This window comes from Gracilinanus agilis, chromosome 5, assembly GCF_016433145.1.
Source record: "Gracilinanus agilis isolate LMUSP501 chromosome 5, AgileGrace, whole genome shotgun sequence".
NCBI lineage: Eukaryota > Metazoa > Chordata > Mammalia > Didelphimorphia > Didelphidae > Gracilinanus > Gracilinanus agilis.
The window spans coordinates 79,652,358-79,667,085 of NC_058134.1; positions in this window are offsets into that span (position 1 = coordinate 79,652,358).

Sequence of the window (14,728 nt, forward strand, 5' to 3'; positions counted from 1 at the left end):
AACTAATTTCCCACTTTCTCTTCCCCCCAAATTTCCCACCTCCCAGGGCCCAATGGGGAGATGCAGGGGATAGCAGAATGTCTGGGTCAGGTCAAAGGAAATCAAACCCCCAGGATGGTACTTCAGGGATATTTATAGTCCCAGGCTCTAATGGTTTTTTGCTGTGAGACCACTGGCTGACTGGGTCAACATTCTATCTCCCTAACTGTCAGGGTTGCTTCTGGTAGTTTTGCAAATGCAAGGGATTCTGGCAGGCAGTCTTTTCAAATCCTTTGGATATAATTCCAAATTGCCCTCTGGAATGGTTGGACCAATTCACAACTCTACCAGCAATACTTTAGTGTCCCAATTTTGCCACATCCCCTTCAACATTTGTCACTTTCCTTTACTGCCTTATTGGGCAATCTGATAGGTGTGAGGTAGTATCTCAGCATTGTTTTGATTTGCATTTCTCTACTAAAGAGGGATTTAGAACACTTTTTCATGCGATTATTGATAGTTTTGGTTTCATCCTGTGAAAACTGCCTATTCTTGTCCCTTCACCATTTGCCAATTGGGAAATGGCTTGATTTTTTTTGGTAAATTTGACTTAGTTCCTTATATATTTAGGAAATTAAACATTTGGGCCTCAGATTTTTCTTGTGTGACCCTGGGCAAGTCATGTTATCCCCATTGCCTGGCCCTTACCACTGTCTTGTAATCAATACAAATTACTAATCCTAAAATGGGAGATAAGGGTTTCAAAAAAACAGTTGATAAAATGCTAGGATCATAGGAGTGATAGGTATGAGAAGTGAAGATCACTCTCTCCATTGCACTAAGTTTACTGATGAAAAAACTGAGATCCCAAAGGTTCCCAGGTTGTGTTCCATGTTTTACAGGCAGAAGTGATCAGAACTAGCATTCAAACCCATATTTTTCTACTCCAAATTTAGTCACCTTTCCGCTATAATACACCATAATGGAATCATTTCCATAAACAGCACCCATATAAATAACATGAAAAAAGTGGTACACAAAAAGGCCTAAACATGAATAGCACTAATGTAGATATTTAAGGTATGGTCGCCAGGAATCAGATTAGCTCGATTCCAAATTTAAATTAGGACCAAGTCAGGATGACATTTATGGAAGTTTATTTACAATTAGGAAGGTTGAAGGTAGGGAAATTGAGAGAGAGAAACTCTGGTCCACACCAGAGGCCTTTTACAATTAAAGAGGCAAGAGAGGCCTCCCTGAGGCTAGAGCCTCCAGAAATGCCAAGGGAGGAGAAAGGAAATCAGTCTAACTTACCGAAGTGACAATTCAGAGGGAAGCTGGCTGAGGTCTCACCAGAGATCCAAGTTCAAAGCTCTAACTCCCTCCAAAGGAAGTTACCATGTTATGTGGGTAATTTGAGGAAAGGTGGGGTATAAGGAAGTTTGAAAGGAGGATGTTGGAGACTTGCTAAGTGGGTAATCTCGGTTACAGGTAGGCTGGGATTAAAGGAGATCCAGGGTATAATAGGACTGAAGTCAGGAGTATAACACAGAAGGGAAACAGAGATCTTCAGGGAGAAGAAATTAAAATAAACAGACAAACACAGGAAGCTTACAGACTGGGACTTCAATTCAAACACAAGCTGAGGGAAATAGACTAGACTGAAATTAACAAACAGGCTTTAGTTAATTTCACAGGAAGGGACTTGTTTTGAAGTAACACCTTCCTTCAAGATGGATGCCCAGCTTCCCTCTAAGCCCAGAGTATGTTGTCTCTTTCCCTCTTCTTCCCACTTGATAACTAACAGACAAATTACACTAATAGGGCTATTGAAACACAAAAGGGTTTATTTTGTTTGAAGGATGTTTGTTAGGAAGGTGGATCAAAGGAAAGCCCTATCAGTTGTCTCAGGAACCTCAGGTGGGGGAAGCGAAGTAAAGATGGAGTCTGAGTAAGGACCTGCCTTTTTAAACTCAGCTTTACAAAATGCTATGGCTATCTAAAGGTAATAAATGATGACTGTCTAACTATAACTAATGCTGTCAATTAGGTAACCCTTCACAGATTTAACTCCTCTCTAATTACTCTCCTTATTAACTTCACAACATATAAGGTAAGGGAGGGAAAAGGCAGGGATGGTAATAGGAAAGGAAGATATAAAGGATTTATCTAAATAATAATTTCTTAAGTCAATATATCAAAGCTAGGCTAAATTTCAATATTAAAGCTAGATAATCAAAGAAGCTCCGCTCATTGACCACCTCCCTCCATGGAAGATCCAGTCAACTGCCTTTCCTCAAGATTCCAAACTCTCTAACAGCTTTTGGAACTCAGCCAAAGCTAGAAAAAACTATATGACCCCAATTCTGTATACTACAACCATCATATTTAAAAAGATAGCAGCTTTCATCACTTCCTGCATCCACCTTCAATTTCAAGTGGACAAATTGCAGCCTCAACACTGTTTTGGACTGCCCAAAGGGCAGTCCCTTGTTCTTGATTTGTTACTTATTGTCATGTGTGGGTAACTGATCTCCTCCCCACTAAATTGGGTGGGGTGACATTATCTCTGATGGCTAGAGTCTAACTATGAATGAGGATGAGCTAATTCCATTTACACATGAGCAAGCTTTCTAATGATTGGATTAAAATTATTAAAGAAACATGTCTTGAGTTGATACACATGAAAGTATAGAGTAGAAAGTATGGAATGATGAAAATTTTAAGAAGCACAAACTTGGACAAGAAAAAAAAAGGTAGGTTTGAATCCAAGTTCTGACATTTTCCTCTACAAAATAGTTGGGGAATAAGTATTTGTTACTATTTTATGTTCAGGACTAGATGGGGTGGAGAATGTAGACAATTATGACTTGGATTTCACCCTCAAGAAATTTGAAATCCCATTAGGGAAGCAAAACTACTATTCAAGAGGTCATCAAGGCAGCACATAAAACTAATAAACAAAATACAATATAAGGTGGATGCTGATTGAAGGGGTGAAGTGAGGGAGAAGGCAGTCAAAGGTGAATCCAAGATTTCAGCTGAGCATGACTTGAAGGGTGATGGTATTAGTTTATCAAGAGACATAAGAGGCTGTGTGATAGAAGAGAATAAATATGGACTGAAATTGGGGTACCTAGTGGCACAGTGGATAGAATGCTGGACCTGGAGTCAGAAAAACTCATCATCTTCCTGAATTCAAATCTGGCTTCAGAGCCTTACCAACTGTATGACCCTGGGTTATCATTTGACTCTGACTCAGTTTCCTTATTTGTAAAATGTGCTAAAAGAGGAAATAGCAAGCTAATCCAATATCTTTGTCAAGAAAACCCCAAATGGGATAACAGAAAGTTGGACACAATTGAAATGATTTGAACAACAATAATAATGATGGACTGAAAATCAAAAGATCAGTATGCAAATCTCAATAAGTTGTAATGTGCCCTTGAACAGGAACTTTGCTTTTCTAGATTTCAGTTTCCCCATATTTAAAATGTAAATGAAGAGAAAAGAAGAAGGGAGAAAATTTGGAAGTCAAGATTTTTTTTAATGAATTTTTTGTAATGTAATAGGGAAATCTATTTTAAAATAATTAAAAATATATTGAGAAAAATAAATAAATGAAGAGGTAGGGACTATATGACTATTAAGACCCTTTCCAGTGCTAATATCACCTATGAGCTTCCTATGAATAATCTAGGACATGTGAACATCCAACCTCTCCTTAAACTGGTGATGGCAAACCTATGGCAATGGTGTCAGTACTGACTGACACATATAGCCATTTTTGATGACACTCGGCTGCATACAGAGAAGTAAGGGGCCACATGCCAAGGATGAAACATTTGCTAGAGTGTAGTGTAGACACTGTGTACACTATAGATGACAATTCTACCTATATTAATTTACCTATTTTGTTTTATTAAATAGAGTTATATATTACAATTATACATTTTTGTTATTTAAACTATAAATATCGCGAAATTATGGTTTTTTTCTTGAAGTGACATACCACCCGAGTCATGTTCAGTTTTCTGGCAAATTTTGACACACCAGGCTCAAAAGGTTGCCCATCACTGGCTTAAATCCTTCCTGCCATGTGGGGCTCAGTATGTTTCAGAAAAGCTCCTTTATCCACAAATGCATTAAAGGAAGATGCAAATTTCTATTGTCACTATATAATGTCTTTTAGGATTACAATTTGATGAGCATATTTAATAAACTTCACCTTTGTTCTAGATCTGTTTAAAGTAACAAAACACCAAATATCTTTCAATAGATGTCATATCTTCTCTGAATGCTAATTCAAAAATCTGTTTTCCACTATATTATTCTAAAAGCCCATACTTTCTTGATTAGATTATAAAACACACAAACAATGTCCTTAGTCATATTTTCTTTTCCTACTTAACAGAAATACTCTTTTGTAGATATGCAAATTTAAAGTTTACTTCTTTTGCTTCCCCAGAGGAGCTGTAAATTTGGTAAAAGCAAGCGAAAACCAGCTTTTTACACGGTCTTTATATCTCCAGAGGAAGCCTCAAAACCAGGAAAACCTGAGTTTAAGTTTTATACTTCACACATATTGAGTGAGTGACTCTGGGTAAATCACTTAATTCCTTAGGCAAATCCCTGCACCTATATATTGTAAAAGAGGGGTTAACCCACACTGGCAGAGGAAGTTCCTTAGTAATAGAGTTCCCTCTTCTAATAAAATAACAGGTCTCCTCCCTATCCCTCTTATACATTTTACAGTTGTCACATATTACTAAGGACATTACTAAGGTTCAATAAATACACGATGAGTGAAAAGTAGTAGGTGTTTTATGTGTCAAATCTAAAGTCTTTTGTTTGATGATAGGAGGTCTCATAATCGATATACAGTTGGTAAAATGATTTGTTTTATTTTTCATTAACTATTTCTATATAATTGGTTTCATTTGTAATTCTATGTCATTTATTTTATGCATTTAAAAATTATTCTGAATATAGATCAATAGGCTATCCTAAAATTTCATATGTCTATGATGCAAAAAAAAGATTAAAAATTTCTGTGATTGAAAAATATATTATACAGCTATGTGATAAAATGGATGGAGTAAGTGGCTTGTAGTTAGGAACAACTGAATTCAAACTCTGTGTCAGACACTTACTAGGTAGCTGTAGGAACCTGAGAAAGTCACTTAATGTCTAGACATCTTAGTTTCCTCATTAGTAAAATGAAAGAATTGGGTCCCTTCCAGATGTAAATTTAAGATTTTTATGGAAAAATATATATTCCCATAAGAGTTTACACAGATGAGCAAATGGTACTCCAAAGTCTCAGCCCTGGAAAAGTGTAGGTTAATCCCAAAGGCAGATCACTGGGCAGATCAAACATTTACACACTACAGGAAGTCAACCCTGCTGGGTTTGGCCCTGGCTAGTCCTATGTAGGGCACATGATATCCAGTGCAAACTAGGCATAGTTAAACCACCCTTCATTAAATTTGAGGTAGAGGGTGGAGGCCAGAGAAAAGAAAGTGGTTGAACCTGTGTTTCTATAGCTCCAGCTAATCCTGTTGGGTGAATTCAACTCTTGGAACCTCTTAATCTGGCAACTTTCACTTGCTATAAATTCTCTGTGTCAGATTGCAGTTATATAAGCAGCTTCTCAAAGGTCCCTGAAACTCAGACATCCAAGCAGAAAAGTATATTTACCCACAATATGTATGTATATCTTTTTAGAAAAAAAAAACAATATGAAAAGAAGTGTTCTAAAGGATAATTAACCAAAAATCCACCTCCTTCATGTAAAGCAGTTTACTTTGTTATTTTAGGATGTCTGAGAAAATGGAATTATGTCAAAATACTCAGCAAAGCGATGATTTCTTCCTCCAAATCAAAGAAATACCCACTCAATTCCCATGAATCACAGCAAAAGGCCATTTTCCAAAGGTCCTTCCATAGCAATTTAACGTTATATTTATTGATGCCCCTTAAGAGGACACTTACAAAGCATTTCCCATTACCAAGAATTTCATTCAGAGGCAATTCTACAAATACTAATTAGGTATCTACCACATGCAAGGCACACTGCATATTTATATTTTAATGCCCAACACTAACAGAGTTGATAATGATTTTCTGAGTCTCATCCTTCTGCCCAAGCTGATTTTTAAAAAATCTTCTTCTCCTATAGCTAAGTCAAACAAACTCATCCTCATTTTACAACCGAATTTTAGGTAATAAAGCTGAGAACTCACTCACCCTTCAGGTTTGCAAAGTACTTTCCTCACAATAACACTATGAGTTGTATAGTGCCAGAATTGCTATTCCCATTTTAAGGATGAAGAAAATGAGTTTGAGTGATTTATAAAATTTGTTATTAGGTCATAGTTCCAAAGCTCGTAGGTAACTCATTTTCCAGGAAAAAAAAATCCAAAGCCTTGAGAGGTTAGATGAGTTGCCAAAAGTTTGACACATAGGCAGTAGAAGACCTGGAATTTAAACTCAGGTCTACTGTCTCCAAAGCAGTATCCTAATTTCAGTAATTCTTTGAACCTAAGGCTTTAGAATACAAGAACCTCCCCACTCCCCAGCACACAGGAAGCTTCTTTGCTGGTGACTTTGCTAGAAGATATTTGTAATGGTTCATTCAGCACTGCTCCTACAGGAACCACCAATATTGAGGAAGCCCAGGGAAAAGGAATAGCCTCCCTTCCCTACTGGACTCTAGGCAATAGCAAAAGGGTTTGGGGATAGATGGCTGGCAAGGGCACTAAGGGATCAGCTCTGTTCAAACTCAGCCAAATACACACAAAATCATATAGGCATGGATAAGATAGATGTAGACAGAATAGAGATAGAAGCTGTATAGAGATATAAATATACACATAAATGTATATTTTCCTTTATTTTTTCATTTTCCAAATTTTTTATTTTTATTTATTTTTAAATTTATTTTTTATTTATTATGAATGTATTTTTAAACACCCTTCACTGAAGAGAAATCAACATTCTCTAGCATGATTTTGCTCATCTAAGGTGGCAGAAATTTTACCATCCATGAAATGTGGGATCTAACTCTTAAGTCTGCCTCTCCTTCTGTGTGTGTGTGTGTGTGTGTGTGTGTATGTGTCTCATCCATGAGAGAACTAAGTAGGAAGAGTGTAAGGGGACATGAGGATTACATCAGCACCTCTATGACCAGAGATGAATACAAAGATCACAGCCACAGAGTGAGCTTTCATCTCTCCAGCAGTCTCCTTGATAACAAAAATGAAACTAGAATAGGTGGTTTTCTAACTATGTTGTTTTTTCAGTCATTTAAGTTGTGTCTGTCTCTTTTCATGATCCCATTGAAGGTTTTCTTGGCAAAGGTAATGGAGTGGTTAGTCATTTCCTTCTCCAGATCATTTTACAGATGAGGAAACTGAGGCAAAGAGGGTTAAGTGACTTGTCCAGGGTTACTTATCAAATAAGGGTCTAAAGTCAGATCTGAACTCAGGAAGGTAAGTCTTTCTGACTTTAGGCACCTTACTCTATCCACTACTCTACCTACCTGCTCTTTTCTTGTCTAGGTCCAAATATTACTTAATCCTTCAACCTTGTCATCTGGCCTGTAGTGCAATAAAAATTAATTATAAGTCATAGCTCCAAGGACTCTGGACTAGTCCATATTTTTCATAATCAGTCAATCGATCAATAAAGCAAGAAGTATGTGTTAATATTATATTCTCAATTAGTAGGGATACAAAGACCAAAAAAAAAAAAACAAACAAACAATCCCTGCTCTCAAATTATACTCTATAACGAAGACAATATGTATATGAGGTAAAGGTTCTTAACTTGGTGCTATTAAATTTTTATTTTAATATTATAAAAACTTCATTTAAATATAAATGGTTTACTTTGAAATCTCATATATTTTAATTAATATATTTAAAAACACTCTGAGAAGGGCTCCGTTGACTTTGGAAGTTCATAATACCAAAAGGGCCAATAATAGGGAAAAAAAATGATTGAGATTTAAAAAAAACCCCTGATTTAAAGAACACATGCAGGTAAAATGCAGGGCAACAGGGACTGAGGGGAAATAGGAGCAGCCATAGAAATCAAGGAAGTCATCATATAGATGACATCTGAGCCGATTTTTGAAGAGAACAAGGGATTCTAAGAGGCAGAAGTAAAAACAGAATGCATACCAGGTATAGGAAACAGTCAGGGCACATGGAACATACAGTGTCATGTGTGAAGAGCAACAAGAAGGTCAGACTGCAGCATATGAGAAATGAAGTAATAAATAATGAAGTGAGCAAGGTAGGTTGGGGTCAATTTTTGATGGGTTATAAAAGCCAATGGAATTTATTTATGTCAAAGTATTAAAAAAATCAGAAACATGAGTGTTTTGAGGTCTGAAGGACTAGTAAAGCTTCAGAAGAGTCAAGTTGGGGAAGAAGGAGTATAACCAGGTGGGAAGGAGGAGAACAACTAAGCAATTGAAAAATGCTTCTTTCTCAAGTTGAAGCAATGGCTTAAAATGCATAGAATATTCACATCTACATTCTTCAAAGCTCTTCTGAATTTCTTATCTGGGTGGTTGCTGATCCAAGCCTCCCTCTAACCAGAGAAACAAGAATAGATTCCTGCTACTAATAGCAATAAACGCTTTGAAATTTTCCCAAGCGACTTTATTGATATTCCTTTTTTTCTTCTTGAAGGCGAAAAATGAACATAACCCATATTCAAATGTGGATTCAAAAAAATTCACACTATTTGTTCACCTCCATCCCTGAACCTGAGAGAATCCTGAATCTAGAGAAAAATGGATTATCTGGTCTGCCTTCCTCATTTTACAAATAGGGAGCCTGAGGCCCCAGTATGTTAAGTATATTTTCCAAAATCAAACAGGAAAGAATAATATATTAGCAGGGAGATTTTTGGTCTACTGACTCCAAAGCCAGTGGTTCCTTCCAATGGCCAATACTCTTTCCACCATACTAAGATGCTAGGTAAAAGAAAGAAGGAATGTATCAAGTGCCTACCATATGTCAAGCACTGCTCTAATCACTTTATAAGTGTTATATCAATTGACTTTGTGAAGTGGAAATTAGACTTCATCTCCCAGGATTCTCCCTTTGCCCCAAGGTTCCTTTGTTCCCTGTTTGTTTACCTGCATCCTTTATATGATTGTATATAAGTTTTGGGAACTCCTCTCTTTCTCTCTCTTCTTTGTGAGTGGTGAGTGCTCCTTGTGTTCTCTAGCTCTCTAGTTAAATATTAATACATCTTTATAAATATTATACTTCAGAGATATTGAATATCAATTTTAAAATATACAACTTTCACAATAACCCTGAAATTAGTCTCTAATATCCTCCCCACTTTACAAGTAATGAAACGAAGGCAGACAGAGGTTAGATGGTTCAGTGCTCTATCTAAAGATGAACTATTGCTCTTTTTTTCTTTTCTCAAGGAAGGGAAGTCAGCTTAACACTAATGTGACTAGGATCTAACAATTATCAGATCTAATTTAATTCAACATTGATTAATCATGTCTTTGATGTGCAAGTTTAGAGACTTGCTCTGTCTTAGTGGATAGGGCACTGGTTTGGTATTAGAAAGACATGAGTTCAAGTGTTCTTTCTAATACACACGGACTGTGACCATTGGAACATCTCAGAACCCCAGGCATTTCTCTAAGACTATATATTACAAGCAAATCCCTGGTCTGTCTTGGTGGAGAAAGTCATCCACAAAGAAGAAATCATGTCAAAAAAAAAATAACAAACAAAAAATCACCAAGAAAACAAGAAAAAAAACAATGAATAAATAAAAACCTAAAGTATAAGGAGACAAAAGAAATAAATGGAGCATATATAAATATAAAAGCAAAATTGTCCTTACCTAAAAGAATTTACTTTTTCCTGTGATTCATATGCACAGGTAACTGTAATATAAAGTAGGAATGAAAAAGGTAGAGGAAAAAATTTAGATTGTTGTAGGATTATCTGAGGAAGGAAATTAATTGAACAGTACCTGTTTAGACTCTTAAAAAAATATTGAGAATCCCAAAGAGCTTCTGTGTTTTTTTTTAAATTATGGCTATCGTATTTATCATATTAGAAAACAAAACATGGCAGTGCTCTTATAAAATAGTTTTGACATCATAGTTCTTGGAGATAGCTAGAATATAGTTCTAGAATGTATAGAATAGATTATGAACTCCACAGGAAAAAGGAAATTATGTGAGTTAGAATTAGGCAATCATGTGACAGTAATAATAACATTTATTAAGCACTTACTATGTTCCAACAGCCATGCTAAGCTCTGGAACAGTGCTGGGTACAGGTCCCCTCAGTTCAAATTCTTCCTTCATTTATTCATTATATCTTCATAGGCAAATTGCTTTTACCTCTTTCAGCTTCAGCTGTAAAATGGGTATAATAACAGAATTTTATAAGGTGGTTAAAGGATCAAATGAGTAACGTGTATAATGATTTGCAAACTTTAAACACTTTGTTAGTAAGTACTGTAGTATGATTTCTCAAACTTTAGGTTCATAGATTTAAAGCTGGAATCTGAGAAATCATCTAGTTCAACCTTGAAGCTCTTTTTTTACATATGAGGAAACTGAGGCATAAAGGGGTTCAAGGCCTTGTCCTCAGTCACACGTTTAGAAAGTGGAAGAGAGAAAATTTAAACTTAGGCCCTTTGACTCTAGTTTTAGTGTTTTCAAAAGTGAGATTGGCCTTGAAAACTGATTCATTGGTATAAGCTTAATTCTATTGGCTGGCAAGCTATTAACAGCAATATTTTCTTCCAGCTCCTCCCAATGACTGCAGCATAAGATTAGCATTTTTGTTTGTCACATGCCAGACTAACTTAATGTTTGTACTTCAGATGGAAAGTCAGATTTGCATTCCACTCCAAAGTTAATACATTCCATTTCACAGAGTTTTCAAGGATGTCCCAGAATTAGAGGCTATCTTCTCTTTCTAAAGCCTGGACTTGAAAAGATGATCTTTGGAGTATCCCTAAAAAGCCCACCTAGGTCTCCCTCTTTTCCCATTTTAAGCTTTTTCCTCAGCCCTGGAATGGGCTCAGAATTTGGAAGTGCCCAATTCAAATGGGCTGCACACAGGAGCCTTGGTTGGGCTAACTCAGCTTGTTGAATCATGACTTTCCCTGCCTTGATGCTCTGGCAGTTTGATGCCAAGATGCATGTATGGTCAGGCAAGGAATGTAATAAATTACCCAATGACAAGAGGAAACTATGGGGAGGGGGGCAGAGAGATAGAGATGGAGATGGAGAATAAAGACAAATATTTTCTGTACAAGTACACACAGTGCCACGGGGAAGAAATCTTTTCAAACCAAAGGCTGCCTTGCCATAAATGTTTCGATGTGGGAAAATTAGAAACAAGTTGGTGTTTGAGAGTTCAGAGGCTGAACTGAAAGAGTTTGAACCTGATTGGTGTGGCAATTGGGAAATTCTGTCCCTTTTAAAGAGATAAAACTGATTAAATTCTATTCACAAAGGAGGGAAAACTATGATATCCCAAAACCTGGACTGATTCCTTCATTGGAATCAAATGTATTTGTTTACAATCAACAGCTTTAGCTAATACAAATATATATATATATATATATATATATATATATATATATATATATATGTATATATATACATATATATATGGAAGCCCTAGTTTATCATTGATTTTTCCTCTAATTGCTTGTTTCGTTTTCCTGAGTTTCTGAAGAATTGGGTGTGTGTATATTTTTTCTTTCATTGTTCTCATAAGTTTTCATATTTTGAGTTTTCTTTAGGATAAATGGACTTACAGTTCTAGAAAATGTCCATCCTTCCAAGTATTTTTTTCCACAATAAATAGGTTGAATTAATAAAATACCAGAGAAATCTATGGTTATAACTTTATTATGATCATTGGAATATATGTATATATGTATGTACATATATATATGTGTGTGTGTGAATATATAAAATTGCAGTCTAATTTTGGTCTTACTGGATTAAATTGTGAAGAAACTTAAATTTGCCTTGGCTATTTATCCGGAAAAGTGACTGCAAACTGAAAAGAAAAAGACTTTCTGCTCCCCAATTTCTTCACTTACTTACCTGAGGCAGAGGTAGGTGATGAAAAAAAAAATGACTTTGAAGGACCCAAAGGTATTGTTATGCTATGGGGAAAAAACAACAACATTAAAATGTATGGTTTTTAAAGAACCACAGATAGACAAATGCTCATTATCTTTACTGCAGGGTACATTTTCCCTTGGAGAGAATAAATTTTTTTTCATAGAAGCAAATTAATTTTCTCATACGAGCTCTTCTGTTATTACCAGGTTGTTGGTCTGTGTCTGCAAAATGCTAAAAAGGCTCTACAGCATGTCATGTTATTCCAATCAATGAATGAAGAGAGGAAAATTTAGAACTTTTTGGCAATTGGTAGTATGCCTAAATATAGAGCAAAACTTCCTTTCATTAATGGAAAGGAAATGCTAGTTCTAGTCATAGCAGAAAGATTAAAAAACAAAACAAACCCATTATTTGGGAGTTCAGAGTAAGGGCAGAGAATAGAGAATGAAGAGAGGAAATCAAGCAAATAACATCAAAGGTGAAATCCACTTCTGTCTAAAGCATTGATGGGCAAACTTTTTAAAGAGGGGGCCAAAGGAAAGGAAATGCTCATCTGTCAGTCTGTTTCTTTTTTTTTTAAACCCTTAACTTCTGTGTATTGCCTCCTTGGTGGAAGAGTAGTAAGGGTGGGCAATGGGGGTCAAGTGACTTGCCCAGGGTCACACAGCTGGGAAGTGTCTGAGGCCCAATTTGAACCTAGGACCTCCCGTCTCTACGCCTGACTCTCAAACCACTGAGCAACCCAGCTGCCCCCAGTCAGTCTGTTTCTAAGGCAACTCTTTCGAAGTTTCATTGTATTATATCCTACTCGTTGTATTCTTCAGATTAGGAATAATGTCACTCAGCCAGATAGAACATTTCAGCGGGCCGCATCTGGCCCCGGAGGCTGTAGTTTACACATCACTGGTCTAAAGTATATATGACATTTTTGGTTAATGAAGAATAATCTACTAATACCCATTAATAATGAGCAAATTACATACTCCAAAGAAGGAAGGAAACACATTTATTAAGCACCTCCCCTATGCTTTACCAATATTTTCCTATATCATCTTCCCACCAATCTAATGAAGTGGATACAATGATTCCCATTTTATAGCTAATAATAGTGAGGCTGACAAATGTGAAGTTACTTGTCAAGGGTTACACAGCTAGTAATCAACTGAGATTAGATTTCAAGATTGTTCTGAATAAAATTGTAAAGGGCTAAGCAGATTGACCAAATAAAGAAATCCATAGTAGTATATCTTATACACCAAAGACAGCAAGAAAGGAGTGGGGAAAAAAAAAACAGAAAAGAGGGGAAGAAAGAAAAGAGAGAGAGAGAGAGAGAGAGAGAGAGAGAGAGAGAGAGAGAGAGAGAGATTACAGAATAAAAAGAAAAACACATAAATTAGTATTATAGATTAATTAAATCAATAAGTAATTTTGAAGTTATCAGTGGGCAGTTAGGTGATGCAGTGAATAAAGTACAGCACCTAAAGTCAGGAATAGTTCCTGACTTCAAATCTGACCCCAGACATTTATTAGCTGTGTGACCCTAAACAAGTTAATTAACCCTATTTGTCTCAATTTCCTTGTCCATGAAATGATCTGGAGAAGAAAATGGTGAACCACTCTAGTATCTTTGCCAAGAAAACCCCAAATGGGGACACAGAGATTCATTCACAACTGAAATGACTGAACTAGTTGTCCATTCAAAATAAAGCTAAAAGGAGGCTTTCTAAATATAAATGCACAAAACAAAACCAATGCAACCAAAATTAGAAGGGAAATAACAAAAAATCTTGATAACAAAAAACTCTGACAATGTTCTAATTATTGAAATATATAAGGAAATAAATCAATTTACAAAAAATCAAGTCATTCCCCAACCAATAAATGGGCAAGGGACATGAATAGGCAATTTTCAGATAAAGAAATCAAAACTATTAATAAACAAATGAAAAAGTGTTCTAAATCTCTTATAATCAGAGAAATGTAAATCAAAACAACTCTGAGTTCACACCTACCAGACTGGCCATTATGGCAGGAAAAGAAAGTAAATATTGGAGGGGATCTGGCAAAATTGAGACATTAATACATTGTTGGTAGAGTTGTGAATTGATCCAACCATTCTGGATGGCAATTTGGAACTATTCCCAAAGGGCACTAAAAGATTGCCTACCCTTTTATCCAACCATACCACTGCTGGGTTTATGCCCCAAAGAGATCATAAGGAAAAAGACTTGTACAGAAGTATTTATAGCCTCACTCTTTGTGGTGACAAAAAATGGAAAATGAAGGGATGCCCTTCAATTAGGGAATGGTTGAACAAATTGGGGTATCTATTGGTGATGTAATAGTATTGTGCTCAAAGGAATAAAGAACAGGAGGAATTTCATGACAACCAGAACTGGAATGACCTCCAGGAAATGATGCAGAGTGAATGGAGCAGAACCAGGAGAACCTTATAAACAGAGACTGATACACTGTGGTACAATTGAATGTAATGGAATTCTCTCCTAGCAGCAATGCAATGACCCAGGACAATTCTGAGGGATTTATGAGAAAGAATGCTATCCACATCTAGAGAAAGAACTGTGGGAGCATAAACACAGAAGA